This window comes from Podarcis pityusensis (genome assembly GCF_964106645.2).
Source record: "Podarcis pityusensis genome assembly, chromosome: 2".
Lineage (NCBI taxonomy): Eukaryota > Metazoa > Chordata > Lepidosauria > Squamata > Lacertidae > Podarcis > Podarcis pityusensis.
The window spans coordinates 14279289-14295727 of record NC_138029.1 but is presented as its reverse complement, the minus strand read 5'-3'; positions in this window follow the sequence as shown (position 1 = coordinate 14295727).

Sequence of the window (16439 nt, the reverse complement as noted above, 5' to 3'; positions counted from 1 at the left end):
TATCCGGTTAAGATTTGGCCTCTGTTGGGATAACCAACATGAAATTGGCAGAGGAGAATTCCTGCGGCAAATTTGTTTTGGCTGCATTATCTATAATTTTGATCTCAGTTATAACAGGGTGAATTCACCCTGTAATTACCAGGTAAAAGATGTTGACATGAGTAGGCCCTGTGCGTGGTTGGCTGCACCCAAGATCTATTGTGCATATGCATTCAAGATGCTGAGAGGGTAATAATGAACTTCTAAATGCAAGAGCCCTGATGGAGACTGAAGTGTCCTGGGCTGACCCTCACCTTATGGGAAATTTTTAAAAATGGACTACAAAAATGTGAAAACAACATCATAAGCATTGTGCCAAAATCCCTTGAAAACATCAGCCCCGATCGGGTACACACCTCACAACCACTGGCTTATAAATATCTGTGTGAATTCACCACCACCCACACACCTAAGGTTGCCAACTTATTCGCAGCGCCATAAACATCAGCAGGAATCAGCAGACAAGACATTTCCTAGCATAAAGTCGTCTCCCGCCTCCCTTGCTAATTGCTACAGATCAGCTATTCAAGGTAAAAAAAACTACAGAGGCTACTTGAAAAGTTGATAACCTATTAACATCTGGGTTTTTGCTGGAGTGTGGCACCAGGCACCAGATACAGTTGTGTGCCATCAGCAGATTTTATTTGTAACACACTTTTCTATACACACACACACACACACACACACACACGCACAATCATGCTCAAGGCAGCTTACAGCAAAGAAAACAGAAATGCATTTCAAACAAACACTACAAAAACAATTTCATAACAACATAGCAAAACTATGTAACATATTAACAATTTTATAACACAGCAAAACAGCTAAAAATAGAATAACGTATGAAAAGCCACACTTCGATACTATATCACCTGAACGACATGCAGCACACCAATAGCAAAATTAGCAAGGGAGCTTCACTGTTTTACCTTAGCCCTAGAAACACCTGTCCTATGATGTTTCTCACAGTCATTTCTTGCAAGGCTTCCATAGGCCAAGGGGTGGGGTAGCCAGAAAACCCTCTCCCATGATGTTACATCCCAGCAGGAGTTATGGGGCTGTGGACAGACTGAACACAGAGTGGCTGGGGACCAACTGGTCACACAAACTCTGGTTAAAATCCTTGCAGCGTATTATTATTGTTATTATCCCTTTCCATTAATACACACTCTGTTATTATGAGCGTACACAAATGGAAAGGGACTACAGTGGTACCTCGGATTACAGACGCTTCAGGTTACAGACGCTTCAGGTTACAGACTCTGCTAAGCCAGAAATAGTACCTCAGGTTCAGAACTTTGCTTCAGGATGAGAACAGAAATTGCACAGCAGCTGGAGGCCCCATTAGCTAAAGTGGTACTTCAGGTTAAGAACAATTTCAGGTTAGGAACGGACTTCTGGAATGAATTAAGCACATAACCAGAGGTATCACTTTACAGTTCAGCGGCAGAGCATGTGCTTTACATTCAAAAGGTCCCAGGTTCGTCCTCAGACAATGTAGTGATGGCCACCAACTTTGTCCAAAAAAAAACAACTTTTCTGTCTGGATTTTCACTTTCTGAAATATGGCAACCCTAGACATGAACAAACGACCAGACTTGCTATAAGGCAGCTTCTTGTTTCCCTAACAAGTCAACGTCCAATCTCTGCAGTGCCATCCTAATTACATTCACAAGGGGTTTTCCCCCTAGTAAACGTGCTCCAAGTTGGCTATTTTGCCAGTGTCTTCGTCACTGCCACGAATTTCTAGTTCAGCAGGATTTGCAAGAAACCCCTTATCTAATCACAATACTAATTACTGTACTGAAATTTTGAAAAAATCGAGGCACATGCGCAAACACACCCACCCACCCAAGCCAGGTGACCCTCCTAGCCCGGGCTTACAAAATATAGTAACTTCCTGTCCCAGTTCGTTCCTTTTCAGGCCAGGCGTCTGCTGCCCCCTGCTGGACAGTCACGGGAACAACGGAGCACAGGGTCTCACTTCCCACGTTTTTTGTACAGTGTTATAAGACCTCGCCTCGATTATGCAAATGTCCGCCGTTGATGGGGGTGGGTGTCGAGAATTCCCATCGCCTTTCGCATGCACTGCAACACGGAGAGCAGAATCACCCCCTGATTCGGATTGCAAAATTTCAGATTGCTGAAATGCAGCCATTGGAAATTGAGGCGACTGGAGGAATTTCCCAGGGAAATGTTTGATTGCAAGCTTGAGTGAGCCCGGAAAGGAAACTTCACACAAGCAAAGAGGCCGTTCTCTCTCCCGTCCGGCCTCGCTCCCGACCCATAAACGGGCGTTTAGTGTCTCTCCATTATGGTTTATGGGACTGTAAAATTTAAGCAGCTCCCATTAGAGCCACTCTTGGCCCTACATCAAAGGGGCGGGCGGGGAAGCAGATCTCAGCAGTCAAAAGAGTGCGGCGACCCAGGCTGCTTTTGCACGATCACAATATTGAGATAGGGAAGCCTGGCGGGAGCAGCGCCGGAGGCTTATCACCACCTGGGCCAGGGGTTGTTCCTATGATAAACTCCGCTTTTTGGAAGAGGATGGGGTTGCTGAAAAGTAGGCGCCTCGTTGCCCAAAATAATAATGGTGCAATCCTACAAATGCTTACCTGAGAGCAAGCAAGCCCCGTTGGACTTCTGAGCAGATCGCCTGTGTGGCTGGCAACCCTGTACTCATTTACTCGAGAGTGGGTGGCGCTGTGGTCTAAACCACAGAGCCTAGGACTTGCTGATCAGAAGGTCAGCAGTTCGAATCCCTGTGATGGGGTGAGCTCCCGTTGCTCAGTCCCAGCTCCTGCCAACCTAGCAGTTCAAAAGCACGTCAAAGTGCAAGTAGATAAATAGGTACCACTCCAGCGGGAAGGTAAATGGCGTTTCCGTGCGCTGCTCCGGTTCGCCAGAAGCAGCTTAGTCATGCTGGCCACATGACCTGGAAGCTGTACGCCGGCTCCCTCGGCCAATAAAGCGAGATGAGCGCTGCAACCCCAGTCGTCCATGACTGGACCTAACAGTCAGGGGTCCCTTTACCTTTACCTTTAAACATGCTCGGGATTGCACTTTTAACTTTACCATCACCCTTCGCACCTGATGAAGCTATTCAACAAGGTATTCTGTCTGCTCTTCCTGCCTTGGACACAGTGTGTGTGTGTGTGTGTGTGTGTCGCTTGATACTGGCTGCATTGTTGCATTAGCACAGTTTGTGTCTTTAGTTATTCACCCCAGTTGCAATTCCTCGGGTGGGTGTTTTGTAGAAAGGTAGGACATAAATCTTGGATCATAAATAAATGAACATTCAAATGAAAGATTAGTCAGACTCAAGCAAGGATGTGTCAGATGTTGGCGGGGTTGTAATGGATTTCCAAACTCATTTTCTAAGGCAACAGTTGCCTCCCCATTCACTTTTACCGCAGTCTAATTTTGCCTTCCATAACAGAAGAGCCTGTGCATTTGTAGCTGATGCCATCAGCTACTGCCGCTTAGTTCGCAAAGAGGCTCCAACATCAGGGAGCTGGCTCACACTTGTAGACGCGTGTCCTCCGCTAGCACAGGTTAGGAAGGGTGCAAAGCCTACCTGGGAAGCTTGGGAAGGGCCTTGGATTTAAGTGCCCAGTCCTTTAGCAACTGGTGCTATAACTAAGAGAGGAGGAGATGATGTACAGATGGTATATGACACCAGTGCAGTTAGGGAAAATGTATAAAACTAGTTCAAATATTTGTTGGAAGTATAAGGAAAATGGGACATTTTACCATTTGTGGTGGGATTGTAATGTAATTAAACAATTTTAGGAAACGATGTACAATGAATTGAAGAAAATGTTCCATCTAAAGTTTGTTAAAAAACCTGAAGCATTTTTGTTAGGGATTGTAGGGAAAGACCTGCCAAAAAAGCTGAAAAACATCTTCATGTATGCGACAATGGCTGCGAGAGTCCTAAGAGCACAAGGATGGAAGACTGAAGAAATTCCAACTAAAGAATCATGGCAAGAAAAATTGATGGACTATGCAGAACTGGCAAAATTGACACATAAGCTACGGGTCAAGGATAACTATGACTTTCAAGACGAATACGAACCCTTTACAAAGTATTTGAAGAGGCAACAAAGTGAATTGGACTCCTTGGCAGGTTTTGAATAAACATTCACAAACTTTTTATTGACAATAATCAGTTGAATAATTTAAGGATTTATACAACTTTGTAACATGCAGACAATAGCATTCACAGGGAAACCAAAGACTGGAACTGAGGGAAGTCGGGGTGTGGGTGGGGGGTGAGGTTATGTGGGAGGGTGGGGGAAGGGGGGGAAATTAAGGATGATATGTTTTGTTTAAATCTTCAATAAAAATTATTTTAAAATATATATATAAATAAGAGAGGAGATTCCAACTTAACATCAGGAAGAACTTTCTGGCCAGCGGAATGGTCTCCCTCGGGAGGTTGTGGACTCTCCATTGCAGGCTTTTAAGCATAGGTTGAATGGCCTTCTGTCACTAAGATTCCTGGTGGACTAGAGAACCCTTGGGGTCCCTTGTTGTAATTCTACAGTTATGTGACTCTAGACTAGAACTTGTATGGACTAGGACAGGATGGGCTTCAAACTAGGCTGTCTTCCTGGGAAGACTTCGGTTCACTGCAAGCTTATCAGAGGTTCCTCAAAAGGAGATGAAGACAGCCTTTCCTGAATAACAGCTTTCTGCTTACCACTGAGGTGCAGCTGTGATGTTGAGATCCCTGCATTGCAACGGGTTGGACTAGATGACCCTCAGGGTCCCTTCCAACTCTTTGTTGTTGTTTTTTGTTGTTTAGTTGTTCAGTCGTGTCCGACTCTTCGTGACCCCATGGACCAGAGCACGCCAGGCACTCCTGTCTTCCACTGCCTCCCGCAGTTTAGTCAAACTCATGCTGGTAGCTTCAAGAACACTGTCCAACCATCTCGTCCTCTGTCGTCCCCTTCTCCTTGTGCCCTCCATCTTTCCCAACATCAGGGTTTTTTCCAGGGAGTCTTCTCTTCTCATGAGGTGGCCAAAGTATTGGAGCCTCAGCTTCAGGATCTGTCCTTCCAGTGAGCGCTCAGGGCTGATTTCCTTCAGAATGGATAGGTTTGATCTTCTTGCAGTCCATGGGACTCTCAAGAGTCTCCTCTAGCACCATAATTCAAAAGCATCAATTCTTCGGCGATCAGCTTTCCAACTCTACAATGCTATTATTCTGTGACTTCCAGGCAGGGCCGGCCTGCCCATGAGGTGAGCTGAGGAAGCTGCCTCAGGCTGTGGAATCCCGCGGGGCAGCACTGGAGAACTGGTGGCCATGCAACCCCAGAGAGCGAGGCTTTGGTGGAGTGGGGAGCGCACCTTCCTGATTCACCTCTGGCGGTGGAACAGGATGAGCCGCCCCTGCTTCCAGGAAATGTTGGGTGTGTTCTAGACCCCAAATCCCCAGCCGTGTGACCAGAGCGTGCTCTTGAGAAGATGCTCCAGAATCCTTTGCAGCACACAGGAGTCCCAAGGCCGACATGCAGAGGCTTCCTTAGCAAACAAGGGTCCCCTTGAGATACAATATTTGAAAAATCCTGGCTAGAGGAGCGATGCTGCCAAGGGAGGGGGTTGCCTGTATCCTGCAGTGTGCCTCAGAGTTGTGCTATTTGAAGCTGTTTTGACTTGACATGTACCACACTCCCTCAAAAGACGGTCCACTGCTGCAAAATAATCACATTCACATCATAACAGAGTGGCTGTGCATCTCACTTTACAGAGGGCAATCTTCTGCTTGAAGGAATATTGCAGGACAGTCCTCTGTTTGACAAGCCTTCTTTTGAAGGGCAATCTAGAGACCAAGTCCTCTACCATTTGAAAGGCTACCTTATCCAAGTCCGACTTAAAGATAAATAAGTGCTTGCACTTCGTTAACAGCTGGAGAGAGCAGACTGAGCAATCACATAAGTTGCTTGGTCCCAGTCTTTCCCCACTATGGTGAGATGTATTGTTTTTCTCTCTGAATTATAGTAATTACTTCTAATTTTGCACCTGTGTATATATATCAATTAGTATATGCAAATTTTATGCAAATCTGCATCCTCTGTAGTTTTGCAATTCGTAAGTGGTCACCCAAGATCAGATCAGTGTAAAATGGTATCAACAGTGAATCTATGGATCTGAGAGAGCCATTAATACTGACCCTTTAACCAATGTTGCTTGATGGGGCCACTCAACTGTTCCATTTGGCACAATATGGAAGACAATGCATCACTGTTAGTGATAGTCACTGGAGGTTCCAACTTATCTGGGAGCAGAACAGCAAAATCCCTGTTTGTAGCATAGTCTTAACTACACTACAAGCCTAAATGGATTTAACTGTCATGGGCATGCCGTCTTAAAGCCCTGCCACAGTAAGCCAGGTCTCAAATATAATATTAAGCAGCTTCACAAAAGCACTGTTTCCTGGTTGCTTACTGTTTTAACTAACAGTAGGTCAAACACTGCAAGATGAAAGCAGAGCAAAATGCACTCTGCCTCCAGGCAATAATTAGAAAAAGTTTTGCAAGATGGAAGCAGAACTCCTTGCAAAGCCCTTAACTCCTGTTCAAGCCAGATAAGGCCTTGCACATAATCAACTGTAAATTAAAGATTAAAATCTACAAACAAGACAGAGGAACCAAGATACAAACTGCTGTTCAGCCTTAAAACGTGGCAGAAATAAAGTGGGTATTCTTTTGCTTTAAGCATGCTCTTAGGAAATAACAATCTGAGCAAATACAACACGTTATATATTTTTGTTTCATTGACTTGCTTTCCAGTTGGGTCAAAGGATCATGGCAGAATAAAAATTCTAACAAAGCAATCCTGGGGAGATTTTTTTGGTGGGGGGGGGGGAATGGTATTCAAATGCAGCCGTGGCTCAAGACAGAAAAAATAATTCCCAAATATTTTTTCCCATTCGAACGAAAGACAACCGTTCACAAACTCATCATTTCATAGAACACATGTGCCTATTTAGTGACACCATCAGAGCTTTGGGGGTGTTGCCCAACAGTCTTACCAACTGCAAACCACCCACACACCTCCAAAAAAATGAATGGGAGCCATTGACAACTAGGTGAACTCCTATCTGCATAGTCCCACTCACTCCTGGTCAGGGCTGACCAAGACACTTATTTCAACAAACATTTGGAGAAGCTGGTTATACACTTATCACTGCTGATATGGCTCATGTACTTTAGTCTGCGGCTTCTTTCAAATTGAGGCCTATTGGTTGCATTCCATTTTTAAAAAAAAATTTGACATGAGTCACTTTGGAAATGTATTGGGGATGTGGAAAGGTGAGACACGACTTTTAAAGATTAAATATTGCACTAGTGCCGAGGATTTCCAGGTTGAATTCAAAGGGGATTATCGTGACCTCTCCCTTGTCCACATCTCATCTGCAGAGATGAACATCTGCCTGCTCTTCCTTCTGACTGACAGATGGGCTCCACAGAGTGCCACATCTGTTTTGCAGGGAAGAGTCAAAGCTTCCAGACCCAATGGATGCCATCTATAGGGGGTTCCAGATGTCTGAGGGCTTCTTTCTAGTTGCCAGGTGTTTTGTGGATGGGTTACCAGCTGTGTCATGGGACCCACAAAGTGTAGCCAGATGTTTTCTGGCACAGAATCTCCAGGTGTGTGTGTGTAGTCTATCTAGAAACCTTAGTTTCAGGATTCACCTTCACAAGATAGGAGAGACTATAGGCTTTCACCAAATCCTCTAATCCGATCCACAAACTAAAGACTATTGAGTAGAACACATTATGTTGAGTATTGTGTACCATTGCCTATATATATATTTATGACAAAAAGGAAATATCTAAATCTGACAGTTGCTGGATATTTTTTTTTTAAATTATTATTATTATTATTATTATTATTATTATTATTATTACAAATCACCCAGTACGAAATAAAAAGGAAATTATATAAAGAGATATGTTTAAAGGCATATGGCTCATTTAAAGAATTGCCAGTAATTCCATCTCCTTTCTCAGCTGCTGTTCCAGAGTGGTTCCGGAGAATCCCAGCAAAATTTGAGCTGTTGCCAGAGTGACCAGATGCTCAGGCATCTTTTTTTGCAAGTTGAAATGTGTAGGCTAGGCTGAAGGCAACTGAGGGACCTTTGTCTGACAGATATATGACCTGCAGGGAACCAACATCAAATTTTTACCAGCCTGGCAAAAAGACAGAAAGCATCACATAATCCTGATCGCCCCCTACTGGCCTCTTTGGTGCACAGCACCTCAGTCAGAAGTATCGCACCTTTTCTACACAGACTCCACCGCTGTTTGATCACTGGCCCTTAGCCAAATCAAGACCTAAATTGCAGCAGTATCATATAACAACACTTCTCTATGGCAGGAGCTGATGCACTTATAGGGCACTGAGATGGGATGCTTTGACATATACTTCAATGTATAGCCTTTCCCTTCTAGTCAAGTGCATAAAGGTAAAGGTAAAGGGGACCCCTGACCATTCGGTCCAGTCGTGACCGACTCTGGGGTTGCGGCGCTCATCTTGCTTTATCGGCCGAGGGAGCCAGCATACAGCTTCCGGGTCATGTGGCCAGCATGACTAAGCCGCTTCTGGCGAACCAGAGCAGCGCACGGAAACGCCGTTTACCTTCCTGCCAGAGTGGTACCTATTTATCTACTTGCACTTTGACATGCTTTCGAACTGCTAGGTTGGCAGGAGCAGGGACCGAGCAATGGGAGCTCACCCTGTCGCGGGGATTCAAACCGCCGACCTTCTGATTAGCAAGTCCTAGGCTCTGTAGTTTAACCCACAGCGCCACCCGCGTCCCTTGTCAAGTGCATAGGAAACCAGAAATTTCTGCAGACACACATTTATTTATTTATTTAGCCAATTAATTTTTATTCATTTTTCAAATGTATAACACAACAACGCCAAATTAATACTGATTTAATACAATTCCACCCCCCAAATAAAAACTGGCTTCCCAGTCTGCCTGGAAACCATGTGTCTTACCATTACTCTGGCCCATCTTGTCTATTAAAAGCACATCGTCTGTGATCTCCTTTGTTTTGTTTTTGTTTTTTTTTTTAAATATTTTTTATTGCATTTTTTCCAGATAGAAATACAAAGTCAGATATACAAAGAAATAACAAAGGAGAAAAAAGAAAAAAAGAAAAAATCATCTTTTCAAAACACTTTTCCATAACCAACCGGACTTCCCCGCGTCTCCCTCACCGTGCGTTCTTTACAATAAAAATTTTTCAGCAAATTATAACCTTATTTCGTGTATTCTTTTGCTCTTTCAAATAGTTATAATTTATGTTTAAAATACTTATTGTCTATTTACGCTGAAAACATATATAATATTATTTTAAACATTTAGTCCTTTCATTCATATAACTTAGCTTACCCTACCTTAATCTTATTGCTGGAGCTAGGTTTCCCTAATCATGCGAATTCTTAACATTCATATAACTTATAAAATTTTTGTAAATAATCTTTATATTTTTTCCAATCCTCCTCCATTGCTTCTTCTCCCAAATCTCGGATCCTGCCAGTCATTTCGGCCAGCTCCATATAGTCCATCAATTGCGTCTGCCACTCTTCCAGTGTGGGTAAATCTTGAGTCTTCCAGTATTTTGCAATGAGAATTCTTGCTGCTGTGGTTGCATACATAAAAAATTTTTTATCCTTCTTTAACACCTTCTGGCCGACAATGCCCAGGAGGAAGGCCTCTGGTTTCTTGGGAAAGGTGTACTTAAACACCTTTTTTAACTCATTATAGATCATTTCCCAGAAGACCTTCACTTTTGGGCAAGTCCACCAGAGGTGAAAGAATGTCCCTTCAGCCTCCTTACACTTTCAACATTTATTATCAGACAAATGATATATCTTAGCCAGCTTGACTGGGGTCATGTACCACCTGTATATCATTTTCATAATATTCTCTTTCAAGGCATTACATGCCGTGAATTTCATATCAGTGGTCCATAACCTTTCCCAGTCTTCAAACATAATGTTGTACCCAATGTCCTGAGCCCATTTTATCATTGCTGATTTGACTGTCTCATCCTGAGTGTTCCATTTAAGCAGCAAGTTATACATTCTCGAAAGTACCTTGGTCTTTGGTTCCAACAATTCTGTCTCTAGTTTCGATTTTTCCACCTGGAAACCTATTTTCGTCTGTGATCTCCTTTGAATGCACCTTGCATGCATCTCATTATCGGAAGCAGACAGTGAGGTGCAGTGGTTAGAGGGTCACCCTAGGACCTGGGAAACCAGGGTTCAAATCCCCATTCAGTCATGAAGCTCGCTGGGTGACCTGGGTGAACCAGTCACCGTCTCTCAGCCAAACCTACCTCACAGGATTCTTGTGGTGATAAAATTGGCAGGGGGAGAACCACATACACCACCTTTTGCTTCTTGGGGGGAAAGCTGGGATACAAATGTAATAATAAACGGACAGAAATAAATCCTAGGTCAGACTCCGCTAACCCAGAAATAGTACCTCAGGTTAAGAACTTTGCTTCAGGATGAGAACAGAAATCATGCTCCGGCGGCGCAACAGCAGCATGACTAAGCAGCAGGAGGAAGCCCCATTAGCTAAAGTGGTGCTTCAGGTTAAGAACAGTTTCAGCTTAAGAACGGACCTCCGGAACGAATTAAGTACTTAACCCGAGGTACCACTGTACTGTATTGTGTTTTCTCCCCCAAGCTGGCGGGCCCATGCGAGATGTGGCAAGGCCTCTTCCCTCCCTCGCTCCTGCCCATCCAACCTCCTCCCCAGAGTAGACCATAAACCCATCACGGTCTGCCTCGTAATTGCCTCATTCTCCAAGCTCCCCAGAGGCCCCCAAAGCCCAGTCACAGCAGATAAACATCTCCGGGCCTGCGCTTTGTTGTTGAAGAGCGAAGAGTAACAAAGTGTCTGGCCTCCTGCACACACACACACACACACACACACACCCAGCCACCCACCCAATGCCGGCCTCATCCATGCCTGGGCTGAGAGGCCCAGGAGATGGAGGGGAAATCCTGGCTGGCTGAGGCCTGCAGCGAGACGCTGCCTGCTCTGGAGTTGCATTCCGCCGCCAGGCCTCCTGCGAAGGTATTTATGGCTGCCTGCTGCTGGCCTTTTATTGCACTTGGTTGTGAGCCTGTTGTCTCGCTGCGCCCTGCCCCATCTGCAGCGGCGCTGTTCACACAGAATTGCCCCTCCTAGGCCTCACTGGAAGGGGACCCCACAGCCCCTCAATCCCCTTTGAACCAAGGCAATTATCCCATCTGCTTTCCCCACCCAGAGGGGTCTTCCTTTGTGTCTTCCCCCCACCTTAGAATACCCTCCCAGGGAAGGATCCAGTTCTGCCTTGCAGAAATGAGGGGTCTGATCCACCAAGGGATGAATGAGCACAATTTGTACAGCAAAAGAGGCATCTCCACCGTCAACCTGGTTTGCACGCGGAGAGTAACGCAAACTGGGAACGACCCACAGATTTGCACACTGGCGCGCTTTAAACAAAATGCACAATTCTGCCATGCAGGGGAAATTTCCACATGCCCCCGTGTACTTGCGCAACAGACGCTTCCCCATCTACAGTCTGCCTCATTGCGCTCCACAACCTGGTCTGAAAGATGGTGCCCTCTGGTGGGTCGAGCGAAGAGCTCGCCCAGGAAGGCCTTTTTTCGGCAGTTGCATCTGTGCCACGTTTAGGGCGAGTGGAAGTTGCTAACGTCCACAACATGTGAAAGCTGCAAGATGGAGGCGGGAGCATTTTAGCGCATCTGGCATTATTTGATTCTGAACTGGCAAGTGACCCAAAGCTTAAGATTTGGTTGCTTATTTGAAATCATCATGAGATACTGGGGCCGGTGGGGAGCGGTTCCAAGAGACGTTTCCTCACACATTTAAAGTGTGTGTGTAGGGCATCTTCATTCACTCACCAAATGCATGGTTAAATGGGTTGGGTCTAGCCCATGTGGTCTCACGATTGCCTTACATTTCACGTGGGCGGTTGGGGGGGGGGGGAGAGACTGCTAGCTTGCAGAATTCCAAAGATTTCTGATTGCTTTAGAGCAGGCATCCCCAAACTTGGCCCTCCAGATGTTTTGGGACTACAACTCCCATCATCCCTAGCTAACAGGACCAGTGGTCAGGGATGATGGGAGTTGTAGTCCCAAAACATCTGGAGGGCCAGGTTTGGGGATGCCTGCTTTAGAGTATCACTATTGGATATTTGTAACTGTGTCACAGAGAAGTAATGAGTGTATTGGGGGGTTAGTTGTGGAAATATGTTCTAAGCCCTAATAGACTTGTGTTATTGAAACATACTGAAACCTTAGGTATATGTTTTTAGGACCCACCCTATTATTATGACTGAAATTTGTTTTAACCGTTTTTAATATTGAATTTTAAGTTACTGTAACCCACCCTGGGACCTGATGGTGAAGGGTGGGTAATACACTGAAATCATTGTTCTCATCAGTATATTTAATACAAGCCTGCTTCAAATTGTGCAGGGGCACAATTTATGTATCAGCTGCCCTTGTCTATAAAAAAAAAAAATTACTTAAGGGAGGCTTTTCCATGCATCCTTGGGCCTACCCTGTGTGGATAGCATCCTTTGGACATGTGGAGCCACATTTTGAAACGGGTGCTGCAACTGCAGTCCGAAGCACTCAGGAGTAAGTCCTATTGAATGCAGCAAGATTTACTTCTAGGATTCACTTACAAATAAAGAAGTCTATAAAGTCACATGGTAACCTCACCTCCCACCAAAGGTTACATCCATGCAGCAAAGACAATTATGTATCGGTGACCGTACCTTATACAAAAGGCAAAAAAATATCTATCCAAGTTCAACAATGTATACAATTTTGGGCGCCGGTAATCTACACCATTGTTTCCTAAATTGTCCAGGGCAACCTCAGGCCCTTGGCATCCGTAGCCCTAACCCACGTGTTCCAATGGACACGTTGAGAGCTGAATTGTTTTCAGAAAAGATTACAATCCTAATTTTGACCTAATTGGCACTGTTAAGGCTTCACTGAGAGTAATGGATACACATTTGGGTCCTGAAGCCTTTAAAAACAATGTAGAAACACTGGACAGGGTTCAGAGGGCAGCAATGGAAGTGATAAAGAGTTCTGGGGGGCGGGAGAAGGATCTAGAAGAAAAGAAAGGGGAAGGGCCCAGGAGTGTTTACTCACAGTAAGAAAATATTTATAATGGGCAGGATACATTAAAAGGGTGCTATTAAAAAAGAAGGCGGTCAACCGCTGAGGAGACTCCAAGTTTGGGAGTTTTGTAAACAGGCTAGATAAACATCTGTCAAGGGTGGTTTACGTTCCAGTAATCCTACCTCAGAATGAGAAGAGAGATGGTGCAAAAGATCATCGCAAGGTGACCTCCAGATCAACATTTCTATCATTCCTAGATTCCGCCATTGAATGTGGTAATATGGCTACCATTGTGCGCAAGGAAGGCCCATTCAGCTCAAGGGCATGTGCATTTTTGCCTGTGTATGCAACATAAGGTAAAGGTAAAGGGATCCCTGACCGTTAGGTCCAGTCGTGACTGACTCTGGGGTTGCGGCACTCATCTCGCTTTACTGGCCGAGGGAGCCGGCGTACAGTTCCGGGTCATGTGGCCAGCATGACTAAGCCGCTTCTGGCATACCAGAGCAGTGCACGGAAACGCCGTTTACCTTCCCACCGGAGCGGTACCTATTTATCTACTTGCACTTTGATGTCCTTTCGAACTGCTAGGTTGGCAGGAGCAGGGACTGAGCAACGGGAGCTCACCCCGTTGCGGGGATTCAAACCGCCGACCTTCTGATCGGCAAGCCCTAGGCTCTGTGGTTTAACCCACAGCGCCACCAGCGTCCCTTGTATGCAACATATATAATGTAAATTTGCAGCTTTGGGCTATCACACAAGTTTTGATTTCTACATTATATGGGCCAGGAGGGAAGCCTTTCTGTCTGTGCCAGACCATTTTTACCATGTGCAATGCTGGACACATTCCCATGTACCATGAGCTGCTAATGATTAGCACATCAGCAGCTCATCAACCCAGCTCATGAATTGCTGGGATGCTAGTGTTGAAATGCAAGTGGGCCAGTGCACATTGCAAGCACATTTTGATGTGACCGGGTGCATGTGGAGAATTCATGGGTGTGGACTTTTCCCACAGCTTGCACACTGCACAAATAAGGTCTCAACTCAGAAGCTTGACACAGGTGTGCCTTCCTTGCACACAAGGGTACACCTATCACTATAATCAATGGGGTAGTACAGGAAATGTAGACTTGTAGACCAGAAGTCACCTTGAAATTATCTTCTGGGCCACCTGCAGGGCTTCAGCATCCTCTTCAACCCAGAACTCTGTAAAAATGGCCCAAACCAGTCTGAAGCCTGCTTATTAGAGGAAAACCCTATTACGCAAAATAAGTTGTTGTTGTTGTTTAGTCGTTTAGTCGTGTCCGACTCTTCGTGACCCCATGGACCAGAGCCCACCAGGCACTCCTGTCTTCCACTGCCTCCCGCAGTTTGGTCAAACTCATGTTGGTAGCTTCGAGAACACTGTCCAACCATCTCGTCCTCTGCCATCCCCTTCTCCTTGTGCCCTCAATCTTTTCCAACATCAGGGTCTTTTCCAGGGAGTCTTCTCTTCTTATGAGGTGGAGCCTCAGCTTCAGGATCTGTCCTTCCAGTGAACACTCAGGGCTGATTTCCTTCAGAATGGATAGGTTTGATCTTCTTGCAGTCCATGGGACTCTAAAGAGTCTCCTCCAGCGCATGCAAATTGAGCTTAGTTTTAATTTATTATCGTGGCTGCAGAATTTTGAAGGAAGTCTATTGCAGAGTACAGCCATCCTTTCATGTTCAGTAATGTCATTTGTATGTGTGCATGAATGCATGTGCATGGGAGAAATCTTGCAGGCCTCTCTTTCTTTGCACATTTCTGTGCATGAGGTACATTTAGCTGTCTACACAGGAAGACATTACAACCCTATACATGCCTACTTAGAACTACATCCCACTGAGCTCATTGGGGTTACTGCCAGGTAAGTGGATTTAGGGTTGTAGCCTAATAGTGACATCAATTTCTTAAGCTGCATCAAAAACCTATATATGTCTGCATACGCACTATACATTTAAACCACACACACACACAAACCAAGAACAGTTTTCTTAAGGGTGCTGGGAATTGTAGATCTGTGATGGGTAAACTACAGTTCCCAGGATCCTTAGGGTGTGCTTTAAATGTATTGTGTGTATGCAACCCTTGCCTTCTCAGATGTAATTATCATTGAGTTCTATGAGACTTGCTCCCCGCTAATCCTGTATAGGATTGCAGTCTTGATTTTTTGTATGTGTGACAAGAAGAGGGAGGAGAGAGGGAATATTTGACATTGGGGATCTAATTCTTTTTGCTGTCAGAGGTTTATCTGCTTTGTAAAAATAGCACTGCTATTTTTGGTTACTCAAATAACCATTGTTAGGTAAAAAGGCCAGCAAACAATGAAATTTCTGCCTCATTATTTATAAATAAATAAAAATGCCTTCTGTAACCACCATAACATGGTAACAGTGCTCAGAAAAATACCTTGGGATGGAGGGATGTTGCTTGTGAATTAATATGTGTGTGTTGGGGGTACTTTACACTGAAAGCCCCTCTTAGGCATAGTGCTTACTGAGAGGAATTACCGTATTTTTTGCTGTATAAGACTCACTTTTTCCCTCTTAAAAAGTAAGGGGAAATGTGTGTGCATCTTATGGAGCGAATGCAGGCTGCGCAGCTATTCCAGAAGCCAGAACAGCAAGTGGGATTGCTGCTTTCGCTGCGCAGCGATCCCTCTTGCTGTTCTGGCTTCTGAGATTCAGAATATTTTTTTTATTGTTTTCCTCCTCCAAAAACTAGGTGCGTCTTGTGGTCTGGTGCGTCTTATAGAGCAAAAACTACGGTATGTGCAGCACACATACACATGGAATGAAAGTCCAATAGGAAAAAGCAGCTTTGGGAAGAGGCGGTTGGAGTTGCGAAGCAGGAGGAGGGAAGGGGGTGCTTCATCCTTTATATGCTTGCCACTTCTCCAGTCCAAAACATTCCTTCCTCAAGCCATTGAAGACACACCACACCAAATGCATGTTTGGAACAGGTCTGGCTGGGACTAAGGGATGCTTCTGTGATTGCTCCTTACTTGTTGGCTGCAGCAGAGGATGGTTCAAGGAACCCGGGTGCATCCTTACTCCTCCTCCAGAATGACAAAAATTGTCAATTACGGTCAGAAATAGGGGGAATCAATACTGCTTCAGCCTTCCTGCCCTGAATGGCAAAGAGTGGTGGGTGCTTCCTAGTTTAAGGCACAACCTAGCCCCACTCAGAAGTCAAGGCA